This window comes from Falco peregrinus, unplaced genomic scaffold (assembly GCF_023634155.1).
Source record: "Falco peregrinus isolate bFalPer1 unplaced genomic scaffold, bFalPer1.pri scaffold_58, whole genome shotgun sequence".
In the NCBI taxonomy this organism is placed as follows: domain Eukaryota; kingdom Metazoa; phylum Chordata; class Aves; order Falconiformes; family Falconidae; genus Falco; species Falco peregrinus.
This window is the reverse complement of record NW_026599622.1, coordinates 544395-562329: the sequence shown is the minus strand read 5'-3', so window position 1 is coordinate 562329 and position 17935 is coordinate 544395. Positions and strand designations below refer to the sequence as shown.

At 46.2% G+C, this 17935-nt stretch overlaps 1 long non-coding RNA gene across 1 annotated transcript; it reads right to left on the bottom strand.

The window, feature by feature from the left end:
• Positions 1-1368: 1368 nt before the first annotated feature.
• LOC129783600 (uncharacterized) lies at positions 1369-4728 on the bottom strand. The gene is made up of 2 exons (XR_008745378.1): positions 4642-4728; positions 1369-1409 (listed from the first exon to the last, which is right to left on the bottom strand). It is a non-coding gene; the product is annotated as an uncharacterized LOC129783600 (long non-coding RNA).
• Between the last annotated feature and the right edge of the window lie 13207 nt (positions 4729-17935).

The following is a 17935-nucleotide window of genomic DNA, read 5'->3' as shown; positions in this document are numbered from 1 at the left end:
CCTCTGCTGAGCATCTCGGTGCCTCCCACAGTGGTGGCTTGCTCAGGAAGAGGTGGCCTGTGATGGCTCCTCTCCAGTGCACATGCCCACAGGACCACCGAGCAAAGGACTATCCCACACCATCCTCCCCCTCTCTGAGAAAGAAAGCACGTACCTATCTATGGCTGATCTCCCTTCTGAAGCAGTACAGCTCAGCTGAGACCTCAGACTGCTTTTCTGCAGCACCTGGGATTCTTACCAACACTGTCTCCATGGACTCTACCCGGACTCAGTTTTGTGCAGAGGAGGTGTTTACTGCCGCATGCGCAACAGCAACGGCAAGGGCAGGCAGCGCAGCGATCTCCTGTTACCGAACGTGCTGCTCTGGGACTCCCAAACAGGCGGTCAGTTATAGCCCTGGCAAAGTTCTCCAGCAAAGCCACCCCCGATTTGTACCCACCTCAGCTGTACAAACACGGTGTAACCAGACGCGCAGCGGCTCTTTACCTCCAGCACTGTATGTCCCTTTCCTTCCCGTGTCACCACCACCTGCAAAAGCGCTCACGGAAATGAGCAAACCCCACCCGCCAGAAAGAGGCAGGGCTTTCAAAGGGAAGGAGGGTATTCAATGGAAGCTGCAGATGTGCCCTGCCTGGAGAAGGCACCACTGGCAACCCCTCCTCTGTGAGAGCTGGGGAGATGCAGAGGGGGAGGAAGGCAGGCGTCGGGGAGGAACTAGAAGCCCTGGTTTGCTACTGCTGCAGTAGCCCTGGCTGTGGGGACAACAGAGCTCGCCATGAAATGACGATCAACCAAAATATTTCAGAGGGGCACAGCAGGGAGCACAAGCTGCTGGGCGTCAGCAAAGGGCTGTGCTCAGCTTCTCTGCGGCACGTTGTCACAGGCAAGGTGAACACGAAGCACAGGGAGGATCTGCAGTTCTACCTGCCTTGCAGGGGCTTGGCCTGAGCTCCCCCTTTGCAAACCAAGTCACCCTCCCACCACACCGCACAACCTCTGCTTCATGTACGTCCCAGCAACTGGGGTACCACATGCAGAGAAATCTGAGAGGTCCCCCCTGGTCACAGCTCTAGTCATCACTGGTTCCAACAACTTCTGATGCTCAGGGTGTCCCCTGCGCCAGGGGTCCTCCCTCCAGGCGCCCCTCCTCCTCTCCATTTGCCCTGGAGTAGACAACATCACACCCATCCTGGGGAGATTTAAGCCCCAAAGAGCTCAGAACTGCCTGAAGCCAGCACAAAAGCCTATCTTCTCTCTGAGTGTTGCAATGTCCTTACACCCTCCCTGTCCTTCCCGTCTCGATCAGAAACCAAACAGGGGAAGCGGTGCACGCAGATACACAGAGAATACTGAATGGGACACACTGGCTCCTCTTCCAACTCCTTTATTGTCTCAAAGGTGTTTTCATTCTGTTGGAGGAAAAAGAGAGAAATATGTAGAGTCCCCAGGTTTATCCCTGGTAAGCACTTTCACATGTTCATTTAGTAAGGCAGATTAGATTGATTCCTCAGAGATTTTTATTTTTGGGGGGGGGGGGGGGGGAGGGCGGGGGAGGAGGGGATTATAATGAACTCATTCAGTTTTTAAATCAGGCTTAGGAGCCACGACTCACTGGCTACAAATACATGTACACACATGCGTGTACAGGACAGCACAGAATACTCTATTTACTCATATGCCTCCGAAGAGACATTTTTTTTTCTATTATTTGTTGTTCTCTGCATCATTTATGGCTGGACTGCATGGACAAGATGGTTTTCTTAATTCTGTGAAAACACTTGCATCTATTGATGCCTGCACCTCTAAACACAGTGATATGGTCATACAGCCAAATCTGCAAAGCGGATTACTGTTCTTACACCATTCTGGGCATAGCAGGCATACCCATAGAAACACCCCTGATGGCCTAATGGTCATGCCTATTTACACATTTATTTCTGCTGTTTCATCCTCTGTAAAGAACAAGTGCTCCTTTCCTCGACCTGTCTCAGAACAAATCTGAATACTTAAGGAATTAAAACAGATGAGTCGGCCAAAGGAAAATTTAAACATACTTACTTTAACAACGCCAAGGAGTTATTACTAAAATGCAGGCACTTTGACAGCAGGTATTTTACCAGTGCTGTGCAAAGTGACACAGAAAAGCCTCAAGAAAAATCTACTAGAGTTTGGGTCAATCCACTAAATCCCAGCACAATGGCTCAAGGGTAAGGGCACTTCAAAACAGAATGTGTCCTGAATCAAGTTAGGAAGAAGACAAAGAACATATCCTGCTGGGAAGATCATTAACGATTAGGAAAACTCGACCAGGCTACTATAAATTTGTCCCAGGTTAGAAAAGGCCAAGAATCTTTCAAAGGACACTACAAAAAAATAACATTTAAGACAAAAGGCAGTGTAGGAGCAAATGGAATTAAAAGGAGTCCTAGAAAGTAAATCTTTCAGTAATAAGCAAGCAAGGCTAATAACAATCTAGGGCACAGAAAAGATTAGCTCAGCACCAGGATGCACAGCAGATAGGAGAGCAAATTAGTTCTGTTTTACCAAAAGGTAAATGCGGGCGGGGGGGGGTGGGTGTGTGTGTGTGTGGAAATGCAGTACTTAGTGTTTCTCTTTATTTTTCCTGCATCTAATTTTTAACTGTTAAGAGAAATAACACAAAAGCTTTATTTTTGCTAATGCCAGGCAACCAGAATCTGGAATTTAAATTAATCCTTTACACACTGCCATTTGGGGATCATTTCTACCAGATCCAACAAGGATACAAGGGATAGGACAAGAGGAAACGGCCTCAGGTTGCCCCAGGGGAGGTTTAGATTGGACATTAGGAAAAAATTCTTCACTGAAAGGGTTGTCAAGGCCTGGAACCAGCTGCCCAGGGAAGTTTCGGGGTGGCCTCACCATCCCCGGAGGCATTTCAAAGAGGTGTAGATGTGGTGCTCAGGGACACAGTTTAGTGATGGACTTGGCAGTGTTGGGTTAATGGTTGGACTCAATGATCTTACAGGACTTTTCCAACCTAAATGATTCTATGATTCTATGCTGTTCAAAGTGACCTGCAGTCTTCCTTCAAAAAAGAGGGTTTATACTGCTGTTTCAATTGTTCTGGTTATCGGGTAATCCAGCCTCATAGCACTCTTTAAATTAAAGTTTACAAGCACCGAGATATTCCCCAGTGACTGCACTTTAGCTAGTTTGATATTAAGCTATACATTTTTCTTAACGTGATTAGCAGCATACCTCAAGCTATGTTTGAACATATATTCTTAGGTGAATGGGAGATACTACCAGCTTTTCATTAGACAGAACATATGAGTATTTTAAAAAGCCAAACTCTAACAGAATACACAGCACAAGCATGTCTTTCTGCCAAGATATTTTCTATTAAGTAAATCAAATGCATATGTTCGGTCTCTCCCTCTTCTGTCCATACTTAAAATCCAGGCAAATTTGCAGAACAGCGCAAAGAGCAAGGTGTTAGAACTTAGAGAGAAGACCCACAACTTCTCTCGCACATGCTCTTCTGCTACCGGTAGCTACCTGCTTACCTTTGCACTCACATTTGTTACACAGCACACTTTGGTGCCCGGGAATTTGATTGATTTAGATTCGCCCTGACAGAAGGAAACCTTTTTTCTTAACCGTTTGACCTTGTTTCACTTCTAACTGGAAGATCAGTCCTGCCAGGAAGGAGAGGTGAAACCTCACGACAGCTGGAGGGTGAATAATCTCTCTTCAAACTCTAAAACTCTGCGTATCAAGTTTCCTTTACAATTTGTACTCCACCGGGCTATTAAAAATCTATGAAAAGCACAGCAAGAAATCAAGCCGCCCGCCAGTACAGAAGGTGCCAGCAGCTCCTCCTCGTTTCGCGAAAATCCAGCCCTCACCCTGAGGCTGCGGGACCAAATCCTGTGCAGCTGGAAGCGGCAGCGAGCCCTGGCCCCGGGGAAGGGCAGCTCAGCACCCTGCAAGGACGAGGCGCATCGCTCCGCTCCCCGCCACCCCGGGATGCCACACAGCCCCGGCGCCGGGCAGCGGCGGCAGCACGGGCTCGCTGACGGTAACGGCGACCCTCCTGCCTCCCCCGAACGCGTAACGAGAGGCGAAAGCACCGTCCGGGCCGGCGGCCAAAGCACCTGGAGCCGCATCTCCCACCCCGGCAGGCCCGCCACCCGCCGGGCCGCCACCCCCCTCGCACCCAGACGGGGGGCGAGCCCCGGGAAGGGCCGCTGCCGCACCGGGACGTCGCGCAGCCCCTCCGAGCGCCGAGCCCGGCCGGGGCTGGCAGCGACCGTCTCCTCGGGACCTGATGCTGCCGTCCAACGGCCGGATCCCATCGCCCGCCGCGCAACGGACCGAGCACCCGCACGGCCGAGGGACCAGCTACGCGTGTCTGCGGGGACGGGAGCTGGGGGGCAAACCCACAAAGCTAGCACAGCTCTTCGCGACAGGAAAATACTTTATACCCCTGGAAAAACCGTTTACGATGACCTTTAGTCACACTTAATCCTCACTGGGTCTTACGAGCCTCGTCCCCATTTAAAGGCACAGCGGTCTTTACTTTCACTCAAGTGTTCATGCACAGTTCAAGTAATTTCTGTTTGGTCCCATTAACCAACTGGTTCTCCTTGAGCTTACCTCGTGCCCCAGCTTGCCCCATGGCGTCTGTTCCCCCTCCCGAGGCCGTGTGCTGCCAAGCGCCTGCGACACGCGCTGTCCCCCGGACCCGCTCCGCTGCTTCGCTGCAGACACATCTTTCCTCTACGCTGCCACTTAAGGCGCAGAGCTGCCTTCTGCTGACCACCGACGTGCAAGCCGTCGGTCCGCAACGCTTCCCGGGGCGCCGGGGGCTGCCTGCGGCGCGGCGCGGTGCGGGGCCGGGGGCGGCTCTGCGGGGGCTGCCGGCGGCTGAGGCGGAGCCGCGAGTGCGGAGCCGCGGCGCAGCCCCCGGGTTCGCCCCCTGCGCAGGGCTGCCCGCTCCCTTCCCTGCGCGCTCCCCGGCGCTCGCCGCCTCGCTCCGGCCTCTCCCGGAGAAGGGGTCCGCTCTCCGGCTGGCCAACGCCTGCCCCGAGCCGGGCACGGCCAGCGCCGCCGTCGCAGGAGCGTGTCGGGCCGAGGGGCGGCGGCGAAACGTCTCGAACCTCGGCAGCCACAGCCCCGACCGCGCGGAGACCCGGCAGCGAGCCCGGGCCCCCCGCGGGAGGCGGCTCCGGCTGACCGGCACCTTCACGCCGCACTCGCGGCCTCTGCCGCGGTCGTGCCCGTCCTCCGCAGCCGCTCGGGGGGCGCCCGTCACCCGCAGCTCCCCCGGCTCGCCCGCGCCGCTCCCGCAGCCGCCCCCGGGCAGGGCGGGGGGGGACGGCGGAGCCCTCCCCGGCTGCCGTGCGGGCTCCGCGGCCCGGGCACAGCGGCCCCGCCGGCGCACCCCGCAGCGAGCGCACCGCGGCGCGGGGGGGCGGGGGGCGGCCACCGGCTTCCAGCCGCCGGCTGGCCCCGACGGAGGGGCGGGCGGGGTCGCTCCAGCCCGCGGCACCGGTGCCGGACCGCCCGCCGGCCGGGAGGGGTGTCCCCCCGCCCCGGGTGGCCCCCGCGCCCCCCGAGCCGCCCCCCTCTCGCAGCCCGGGCTGCTGCCGAGCTCCGCTGCCGAGAGCCCGAGCGAGATCGCTGCCCCCCGGGCCCCGGTGCCCACCCGGCGCTGGAAAAGCGCAGCCCCCTGCGGCGGGCTTACAGGCACCAGGGGCTGGGGGCTGCCTCTGCCTGCCTGTGCGGGTGTGTACACCGCATAACCCAGCGCTGACCCTACCTGCATGCACACGTGTGTGTGGCGGGCATGCCCGCTCGGCACGCGTGTGCCCACTGGAACACACTTCCTTGGCCGGAGCCGGGGGGGGGCTGCAGCAGCCTCCCCTCTCTCCTGGGCTGGTACTGTAATAAGTAACTAAAGGGAATTTGCTGACCGACCAAGGTAAGCAAGAGGAAGGAACCCATCGTGGTGGCCTTAAGAACGTCCTGTTTAACAAGAAGAGACGTTTCCACAATGTTATCTTGCTGCACCAAGCATGGGAACGTCCTGTCTGACGAGAAACCAGGATAACAGAAGCAGCAGAGGGGCTACTGAAGGTGTCAGAAGCGACCTCGGGGAAGATAAAACGAGCTGCTCAGCTTGCTTGAATTTGCGCGCCGCTGGTGGAGCAGGAGACTCCCCGGCCGCCCAGCGCTGTTTTGCTTACTTGTCGCTTGCTTTAATAAATCACATTTTCTAATTGGCCAGTCTCTGTCATTTCATTGGACAGGTGAACTCTAACAATACCTCTGGCACGACCGATTTCCCTCCAACAACGAACATTAAAGGTAATGCTGGGGAGAGGCAAAACAGCTCACCGACTTACACCCAAGCTGGTATTTCTCCTGCAAACGCCTACTCTGTTTCAGTCATGATTTCATGCCATCACACCTCAAAAGCATTATTCTCCGGAAGCCAAATCACGACCAAACACACGCAAAACCGACGCTGACCTTAACGCCGAGCGGCTCTGCCTTCCGGCAGGCAAGCTGTAGGCTCAGGGCTGTGCCCCCCCGACCCCAGACCGCGCGGTGCCCCCCGAAAGCCGGGCTGCAGGCAGGAGCCGCCCCGGGGCCAGCAGCCGTCGGCAGGCGGGCAGGAGCCTCCCTGCCTGCAGAGAAGGGCTGGGGCTCGGCCCGCTCAGCGCCTCGGGGGGCAGCCAGGGCAGGGGGAGCTGAGCCCACCGGCGTGGGAATACGGAGCCTGCTGCAGGGGCCTGCGAGCCGCTGGAAGAAACGGGCTGCTGAAGGGGTAAGGCTCAAGGACACCAGGGTACAATCACTGTGGTGGGGGAGATCCCGACCCCCTACTCAAATGGGCCCCCGAAGAGAGCGAATCCCCCCGCCCGGGGAGCACGGGGAGTAAATTTAAAATGAACTCTACCTTTAAACTGCAGCGAGAAGGCAACTAACCAATAGTTAGCTCGTAGGTGTAGGCTTTGGGCAGAACTAACCAACTTCACTGTGTAAACATGTATTGTGAGTAAAACTACGTGTGCAAGTCAGGAGGAGCGACCCCCCTTGCACCCGGCACCGCAATAAACACCCCGCTTTATAACTTACCCCGAGTTACGCAGTTTAATTCCGCACGTCAGACGGAATAAGCAGCCTTTTCACTAAGCAATTAGTTCTTCACCTACCATTTCCCCAGCCACTCTCTCACCTGAATGCGCTCAAACATCGACCTGCAGTAAAACTCTCCTGCAGAGCCTCTGTGCCTGCTCTGCAGCCTCAGGATTTCAGGCAGGGAGAGCAGTTCGCTGCTGCTCCTCTCCTGCCCCTCCAGATGCCTTTGCTCCTGCTGCTCCCTGCCTGCTGCCCGGGGGGGATGGGGGGTGATGGCTCACTCCCACCCACTGCCCTGCAGGACAGAGACATCCACCGCATCACAGACAGGGTCGGCCCGGCGAGTCTCTGCCTCCTCTTTCGTGAGGGCAAGGGTGTCACATAGTAAGTTTTCACGGTATCAACATTTCTCTTAATACAGGAGACAGGACTTCAGTAAGTTCCATGCTACTGCCAACAGTGTTGCACTGCAATTAATCTGAGAGAATTTGAGAGAAATCTCAAATAATATCCTGCAGTAGGAGAGAAATTATTTTAAAATTTGTTTTGATTGTGCTCAGCTTATTTATTCAAGATTTTGTCAGCAAGCAAGCATTGCTGTTTTTCAGTCCTTGACAAAGCGGAGCTCTCCTATTACCATTCCTCCGTCAGAACTCCAAGCAAGGATTACAAAGTTCGGGAGAGAAAAAATCCTTTAATAGACTGAATTGACAGGATTTTTTTTTATGTTTTCTCTTAAAATATAGATATACAGTTGTTATAAATTGAGACCACAATAGATCATAATCCAATTAAAATTTTTATTAATTATAGCAAGTAGAATATGAGCAAAAACAGCGCTGGACGACAGGGGAGTCTGCGCTCCACCAACTGCCGTCCTGAGCAGCCCAAACAGTCCCCTCCCATACCTTTTTTTTTTTACCTTCGTGTTCATGAAGCAGTGGAGGTGTTGACCCTTCATTCACATGCACAAGTGGCATCCTGGACACCTGGCGGTTATCTTATCTTTTGTTGCCCAATCTCCACACTGGGCCCAACATAAATCCTAATAAACAATACCCTAGTCCATAGTTTCTTACACAGTGAAGGCCTGATGAAAAGGCATATAATAAAAGGATTACTAAAGTTAGCATCACATTCAAAAAACAATCAAACTCTTTTCTCTTTCTCTAAGCATTAGTTCATATAGTTGCACTACTTTGAATAAAAATGAATCTTGACAATAGTAATACTATAAACACTGGAAATGCTTATTATTTTTCTTGTGCTCACTGGAATCCGTATATAATACAAAACACTAACAGTCAGACCACAGAGGATGCCAAGTGATTTGACATAATGAGTAACTGCTTTAGCTGTCTTTGTCCAGGTGTTACTGTACAATACAAAATTTGCATGTGAGTCCAAAGAACAGCAGACATTGGTGTTGGGATGCTGCATATTCAATTGTTCCACTTCAATAATGAGCTAAGTCGATGTCAGGAAGAATTTCTCCAGATAAAACCTTAAATTTACCAGAGGAGGGACCTAATTTGGCAGACTTTTAGTTACCACTCATCCTTTGTTTTTTTCTGTGTTCCCAAAGCCTTGCTGATGTTACAGATTTTTTGCACTTGAACATGATTGTGAACAAGAGTTGGCCATCAGGCCACAGATCAATAGGCAGTACTAATGAGAGCAAGAGTCAAGTTGATGTTGGTTCAGTCAGATTAAGCTTGCTCTTTGCTTAGCATGGTAAATGTTGATCTGCATCGATCATCAAGTTGTGTTCAGCAATCCTCTCAATTCCTCAGGACCGCTACATTCAAACAGACTTTGTGCAGGAATCTTCAAACAAACCAACCCAAAACCTCCAATCCAAACAAAACAAAACTTTCATCACTTCCAACTCCCTAACGTTTGGAGATTGTGTTAAGATATTTTTAGATCTGTGGGTGAAAAATTGGCACAGTGGCGCAGAGCGTCATCACAGATGAGTTATCTTATATGTCTGATTTTTTTTTTTTTTTTTTTTTTTGGTCTGCTTGCAATTTCAGATTTTCCAGAAAGGAAATTGGTTCAGTATGTCTTCCAAACATTCTTGCTACTTGACACAGTGCTTTGCAAAGAATGATGAAAACACAGTCTATGCCATAGGGGGCAGATGATTAAAAAGAAAAGAAGCTTTTATCTGTTACTTCTGTGTCATTCAAGAGTAATACCACTGTAAATACTACTAAGATGTTACAAAAGTGTACATGAAATCAGAATATGCTACAAATATCAGAGGTAGAGACACAATAAAGCATCAAAGAGCAATGAGAAAAAGGGAAATTGATAAATGTAAAAAGAACTTTTGAGGTAGACTAATGTTAGCACAAAGCAGATTAGTAGTTCTTAAGGTGGTGGGAGAAAAGATTCTGTTTAGTAGTATAGCATGTTCCAAAATAGAAATATTTTTGTGGCTACAATTTAAACTCGGTAAAATAGATTCATTAGAGCTATTTGTTCATCTATGTAAGTGCTTTGTGAGCCACGTAATTTTAAAAAAAAGCTTGATAGATATCAAATATATCTTGAACCTATGAGTTAGTAAGATCTATCCGATAAGTCACGTGTACCTAATTGCATACGCGTAGTTTAAACCAAGCCTCATCATTGCTGTTGGGGCAATGCACAGGACCTTAACGAGCTGCAGGTGAAACCCCAGGATGAGTTGTGGAGTTTGTGTTTGCTTTACAGAGTCCATGCTGACTACCCAAACATCCCAGCTATTTCTGCAAAGCGGTGTTGGGGTACGCTTCCAACAGAAACCAGCCTAATGGGTATTTTCTCGGGTAACAGAGAGAGCGGCGTGTGCTAATCAGCCGCCACTTTCTGAAACTCATTATAGTTTAACAGCTACGTTGGTAACTGATTCCAAATCTTTAGCTGCTGCTTCTGAAATGCTGAACTGCATTTCAATCTTTTGCACCTTGTTAGCAGCTCCATCTTCATCGTGGTACAGGCCAACAAATGCCCAGATACAAAGTTAAATCTCCACTAGTAGGTATGGGAAGCATCCTTTCTTTTTCTTTTTTAAATCTGCAGTTCCATTTTTCCAGAAAATATGGTTCTTGATTTTTTATTCCTAATCCTATCAATCAAGTGAAATATTTTTCCCACTCCTTATTCCAACAATTTAAGGAAGTGATCATGAATAATTTATGCTGGCAACACACATTCCTTGACAACAGAAGTTACTGTCCATGTGCGTTTGCAGTAAAATATGTCTACCTTACAGAACACAGGAAATGAATCTTTTTCATCTTCTCACGTTGAGCAAATCTCACGTGAAATATTTAAAGAGGTACATTGGAAAAGGATCTTGTTGAAGTAATCCCTTCCAGGAGGAAGTGATCATTACCTGGAGGCCACCCCCTTTATAGAAATACCTATATAGATTTCCACATATATATATATGTGGAATATATACATATATATTACACACACACACATATATATTTCCGCAAAGAAATCTACAGGTACACACGGCTTATATCACAAGCACATATAGGCACAAAAGTTCAAGGGGACAAGGCACTCCCTCAGATTACAATAGCAATGATGGTAGCGAACCTGATTCTAAATATGTTATACTTCCTGCATACTCTAACTTTTTGTAAAACTCCATCCTCGTACACGCTTAGGCAATGTTGGCTGCTCTAAGTGACATAGTTTAACATTAGCAAACGTATGCAGGCAGAGTATGAAATTATTGAAGGGGATTCAAGGAAAGAATGGGCTACACTATGCAGAAAATGCGGAGAAGTAGGGGAAACATGCAGAATTATTCACAGGGTGAAAAGGGGAAGCTATTTCAGGCACTCTGTTTCAGAGACAATTCAGAGAAATATTTTAACAGTCTGCTTTGATAAATAACATCAAGCATACGCACATAAAAAGCACACTAAAAAAACACACTCAAACATACTCCTGGAAGAAGATGCATTTTGGACTTTCATACCTCAAACAGCCACACATACGTTAGTAATTACATATGCATTCTCAAGTTCATATGCGTTCTGCTGTGTTTTGGAGGTTTACCTGATGAACTCACTATGAAAAAAAGGTATCATATAGGGGCTGGGATCTGATCTTTATTGTTTATTGTGATAACATAGTGTATTTTCACAGAGGTGTCTGGTTTTGCACTTTCTTAAGAAAGTCTCCAAACTATTTCGACTAATTTTGTTTTTCTAATCATCCTTTGTTACGACTTGTAAACAGATCCCTAGCTCCAAACATAATTTAAATATATTGGGCTGCAAGTTCAAAATAATCATAATAAAAAAAACCCCAAACAACCAAAACCCCCCAAAAAACCCCAAAACTGCAAGGAAGGAAAATTGAATTTCAGATAGTCTTTACTTACTACTAGACAAGGACTGTTCATCCAGCTTTGAGCAGAATAGTGGAGTAGATGGCCTACTGCAGTTCCTTCAGACCTGAATTACCCTGTAGTCTTACAAGATTCTTGGGTTTGGGTATGTTTTCAGAAGTCCCTTATGATTTAATTTACATGGAATATCTTATTACTGGCTTCCTTCAGACTGAGTGGAAAGTCAATGGCTTTGTGACCTGTAAAATCACTCTCAATGTATTGTTGGAAATGATTTTAATCAGTTCTCTGGGATGTACATCTTATTTTTCTTGGATGAAAGCCCATGATTAGGAAAAAAAAAAAAAAAAGACATGGACCTGGAGGAATCAAGACTCAAAGTCTAAAACTCATAATAGAAGAATGAGAATTCTTAGCCTGTACAGACTAATCTTCAAGTGTGGTTCTCAAAGGATATGGCAATAAGAATTCTTTAACCACTGTGCCCGAAGCCAAAAAACCCCCACAACAAAACAGGTTTATTAATATGCAGACTTCCCTCAAACACTGCATTTTGATGCAGTTTACACTGTATACAAAAAAGTTATTTAAGCTATTATTAGCAGCAGAACATATATTAGTGCAATTGTATATGACTTTACCTTATCAGGAAATGCATAACTAAAAGCAGCAAAAGCTATAGTTCAGATGGCTACTTAATTACTTGCTATGAATAGATCCATAAACAGCTTTGATTCTGATTTGTTTGAATATGTTAATTGATCAATTTATCCCTGAGCAGGAATGATTTTGCAAAATGCTATGATCCCCAAGAGACAAAAAGGTGCAAAAAGTTGAGTTGCTGCACTATTTTCTGAATTTTCTGTTCTCTCTGATGCAATTTTATACAAAAGGGCTAGTCTATTCTAAGTGGTTGGTTGAACATCTGAAAGTTGTAACAGAAATGGTTCAACCTAGAAAAGCACCGGTGGTCAAGGCCACAAATGCTATCCTGACCCCAGGAAATCTATAGAGGTTTTACCACTGGCTTCAATCCAACCAGGATTCTGCTTCCTGAGGAATACAAAAATGTAGATTTTTTTTTTTTTCATTTGCTTGTGTGGGCACCATAATGGAAAAATTTATATAGAAAGCTCTGTGGTGGAAGAAGCCATATGAGCACTTGGAGCGGTGCTGTGAGATGAATAAGGTGTCATATTTAGCAAATAAGGCAATCCTCCGGGGTGGGGAAAAAAAAAAAAAAAAAAGAAACAGGTATGAAAAATTAGTTCCTTAGCTTAGAAGCTATAGACTGAAACCAAGAATACGTAGCTTAGAAAGAAAATGTATTGGCCTCTTCCCTATGAACACACAAGTCATTGCTGTACTATATGTACAAACTATTACAGGTGTTACGCAAACACTGCGGTGCAATTTTTTGTTACTGTCTAGCTTAAAATGCTTTGTTGTTTCTTTCTCTCACTTAAAGGAAAAAAAAAAAGAAAAAACAAAAAAACCCCCCACAAACAACCCATCTCAGAATGTCTCCAGAAACCTACTTTCCAGCCCAAAAAGCTGGCTTAGAAGGAGTTTCTAAGACAATTTATCTTTCCATATAAAAGGTGAAAATGTGGAAAGGTATCTGCAAAATACACCCAACCAATTCTAAGAAGCTTAAAAATGCAAATATCTGGAACTGACTATTCCTTAAAGAAATCTTCAGTAAGTTATTATTTTGTGTGCTGCTTAATTGGTCTTTTAAATCTAGAAGCTAGGGCAAACTCCTGCAATTACAGTATATATTTCTTTTATTATAATATAAATACATACTAACAAGTACAATTTGGTCCTGAAATAATAGTCTTATACATTTAGAGGAGAATCTAGAATCTAACCCTGTACTCCGTGCAAACGACGAGCTTTCTGTGAAAATCATCTCCAGCTCTGTCCCCAGGTGAATTCAACTTCTAAACACCTGCCAAAGATACATCCATATACTACTCTTTTGAAACATATGCAGGAGGGGAGCTTGTATCCATCCGCAGAATCTAATCACAATACTTCTAGTTTATTAACATGATTCAGGATCCTATATGTTAAGGCCCAAGAAAGAAGAAATCATTTTCCACTTGCAGAGTCTCTGTGCTACGCTAAATTAAGCAAAATAATAGCAACAGAGACAAAGCATGCGTTAGAAATAGTCCACAAACAGCAGGGAGGAGGGAGAGGAGTAACAAGCATTACAGTATCTCTTAACTAACGGAATGCTTATGGAAATAGGGATAAGATGCGCATGCATGCCAAATGAATCCTTATCTATAGCACCGTAAGAAAATATACCAAAATAAATCCATGAGGGACAGCAGTTTAAAATATAAGACTGTAAGCATACAGCCATTAGTTTCATCTGAAATGCATTTTAATTGCTCCCATCCCAATGAACTCATTTCACATCCATGAAAATGTGTTCTATGTTTCCACTTATAACCCAGTCTTTGTTCAGTACCATTAAGGATTTATATAACATCAAATGCACAAATACACAATTAGAGCATAGAAGAAGTACTGGGTGCATATTAAAAGAGTTTCTAAAACTGATTCCATCTTTGGCATCCCTCTTGGCCTGTGTCCCTGCTGCTCCTCTCCGTGGCTCTGTGCCTTTCCTGTGCCAGGCTGCAAGGGATGGCTTTTCCAGCTGAACCGAGGGATGCACCAGCCTGCTCCTGGCTACACATGTGCGTTGTCTTAATGCTTGTGAACACGTGCTTCAAAGCAGCTTCAAAAGAAAAAAGTCCTGCTTCTACTTGTAACCTTTCTGATTTGTGTCCTTGAAAGTGTTTACGGAGCCAAGAAACCCCTGGCATTTTAGGGAACTAACAGTCTCGTTGTTATTGAACTCATGGTGAGAACAAGGAATGGAATGGAATGGGAGTACACTAGTTGTGTTGCAGGGTACCTACAACAGCCATCTCCTTGAACTGCCTGATGACTTCAGGGATGAGTAAAAGCAAAGCACGGTGTTATATAATGGTATTATATATTAATGGGCATTATCCAAATATCTCCTAATCACTGAAAGGAATGGGGTAATGTCCACTTGGCCAGGAAGCCTGTTCAGGGGTTTAACCACCCTCTTTGTGTTGTCAACGTAGCTTTGAGCCATTCCCAGGCATCCTGGCACTGGGCACCGGGGGAAACAGCTCAGCACCTCCTTCTCCATGTCCCTTCCTCGGGCAGCCGTAGAGATCACCGAGGTCACCCCACAGCTGCCTTCTCTCCAAACTAGACAAACACAGAGCCCTCAGCCACTCCACAAAGGATGTGGGACATGCCTTCGAGCCCTACTTTGGGCACAACCAAGGACCTTAACAGCCTTCCTAAATGGGGGGGCCCTGCACACAATGCTCAAGGTGAGGCCGCCCCAGCACTAAACGCAGCGGGATGATCACCCTTTGGACGGGCCGGTGACGCTGTGCTTGGTGCACCCCAGGTGGGGTTTGCCCCCGTGGCTGCCCGGGCACACAGCTGACTGCTGCTGAGCCTCCTGTCAGCCAGCACCCCCAGAGCCCTTCCTGCAGGGCTGCTCTCCCGCCACTCCTCTCCCAAGCTGTACTTGTGGCCGGCTTTACTCCCTCCCAGGTGCAGGATCCGGCATTTGGTCTTGTTATATGTCATGCCACTGATGATTGCCCATTGCCCCCGTCTATCCAGAGCGCTCTGCAAATCCTGCATCCACGTCACTGACACAACTATTGAAGAGAACTGGCCCCAGAACTGAGCCCCGAGAAACACCGCTGGGGACTGGTCACCAGTCAGGTATTGCCCCGTGCACTACTAACTCCTTGAGCCATTCATCCAGCCTTTCACCCCATGCGCTGTGTACCTTGTTGTTGAGGGTTTTCGTGCTTTTTTTCTCTTTCTTTTTCCTTTTTTCTTTTCCTTCTCCTCCTCCTCCTCCTCTCCTCCCCTCCATTCCCTTTCCTTGTCTTCTGTCTTTTTATTGTGCTTCTTAATTAGTGGACAAGTCTATTGAAGAAGTACAATGAAACCTTTGGCCCATTGAATTAATTGGGGAATCTTTTGTGTGTTCACTGGTTTCTTTCTGCACGTAATTTTTATGTGTGCATGTTTGGAATTGTTTAGATAGTATAGAAGAAATAAATATACGTTGTCATGCAAGTTTCAGAGCTGCATTTGGAAGTCTGCAAGCAGATGGATTTCTGTAGCTACACAGTATGCAATGAAGTCAGTAGTCTTCATGAAGTTTCAGTGTTTGGTTAATGGATTTCATCTTCTGTAGTGGGTAATATTTGAAGGTAAACAATGAGGATAATTTGTCATAGTGTAGGAAATTCTAAAACTGAATGTTGAAGTGTAAATAAATACATGTCTGTTGGGCAAGAAAAACTTCAGAGACCTCTTGGATGTCATTAGTTTAATTTGATCCATAGATAATTTAATGTTCTTGTGTTTACAGAGAACTCTAGAAATCAGAAGGTTGCCTGATTATAAAAGATGGTATCATCTGTTTCTCTTGCTCAAGGAAGTCAACTTTCTATTTGTTAAATATGGGGAAAGCTAATAAAATAAATAGGAAACTTGCTAATATTTAGACGGTTTCCGTTACAGTCAGTACTTCCACTTGAGACTTATATATTTTATTCCAGATGTCATCTTTTTATATTATGATGGAGAAATCTTTTAAAGTGCTATGTAAAATGTAGTCAAACAGCTAAACGTCCAGCAAAGCTGCATGAAATGCGAGTGTACGTGCCTAGAGAAAAGATGATGTATGTGTAAAGAAGAGTCATGGAGGGAGGCCAAAGTGCAGGCCCAGACTGAATATGCTGGAGCATTTGGGGAAGCTTTTGCAGTAATCCACTTGATCACATGTGGGACCTTGCCTGATCCAGCGTAGTATTCTCTATGATCCCTAAATATCAGGCTATCTCTTGTGAATTGCGGTGTTTCATTGCAAATAAAATTTCTCGTTGCTCTGGAAAGCAGTTAGCTGTTGTCATGGTTGGCTTCTGTACTTCCTACTTGAAACCTCAGTAGGAGCAGAGATGGTGTAATGAATCTTGTCCCTGATAAGGATGGAACAAAACCACTTAGCCATTCAGTCCTCATGGAGCCAAGCTACGAAGTCCAACTATGCACAGTCACAATTGTTTTGGCTTCTCAGAAATACTAATTTAGAATATATCATCTCTGCATAATGAAATGTATGTTGAATATATTAATAGTCTGAGTATTATTGGAGTAGATGGGACAGTATTTATAAGCCTTCAATGAAAAGGAAAGCAATATTAGACATAGTAAAGCATCTTTATTTTCATGTATTCCACCCTCTTCTCCGAATTCTGTGGTCGTTTCTGTGCATGATCTGACTTCTTTATGAATGCATAAAAAGAGTATGCAGGAGAAACAGGTTTATGGAAATAACACCTTTCTCTGCTTTTCTTCCCATGAATCCTATGCCTGCTGATGCTAGAAAGAATCTGTTGGATATCTGCTAGCAGGAAGCCACGGGGCAGCTGGTACAACACTGGGGTTTCTTGGAGTGTTGCTTCTGCACAGCACTGTTGGAGGTACGTGACACTCCAGGTAGCACTTTCACAGGATGCAGACTGCAAGGGTAGTTGGAGTTTCTGAGAATGCTGATTTGTGTTTCCTTAACAGAACCACTTGTATAAAAGCACTCTGTCCCTTCAGGTGGAAGTAGTGTCCCCTGCAATGAGTTAGGGTGTGTTTAATGATGGTTGTGTAGCTCCTGAGATGAGAGGGAAAGAGGTCACATTGTTTGGTTATGTGGAAGTGAAAATTTTAAAACATTCAAAAATCTCTGGAGGTTGAAAGTTTCTTGTCAGTCTAGCATGATCTTTATTCCTTTTATCGTAATTTTAATTTTTTTCATTAAAAGAATTAAACTTGTGACCTTTACTATTCATATGTGGGACTTTTGTCTTAGGACCAAGCTATGCCTTTTTCTGTAATTTGGCATAATAAATTATGATTTCTCTCTTCTACCTTATGAGCTGACTGAGACAGAACCAGATCACAACATCCACACAAGGGAAAACTTTTAAACTGGCTTCATTAAAGATGCTTACTTTAACATGAAGTCTAATTAGCTTTTTCTTTTCTCATAATGTCATGTTTCAAACCACAGGTTTGCTAAAAAGCTATGTATAGAATGTGTTTTAAAACAATGATCGGGGTTTTTATGATAAATGAAATCACTGAAGTACCGTGATGTACTGTGGAGTTCTATGTTATGCTTCATTTGAGAGATTAGTAACAGAGAATCAAGACATCAAAAATTGTCTGTCACTCACAGTGTAACTAAACTGCATTCTTCTATCTTGTAGCATCTAATGGCAGTGGGGTTTGAATTTCCTGATGAACAAGTGCTGAAATGTCAAAACCACAAGAAACACGATATTACACTGAACTGCATATGAT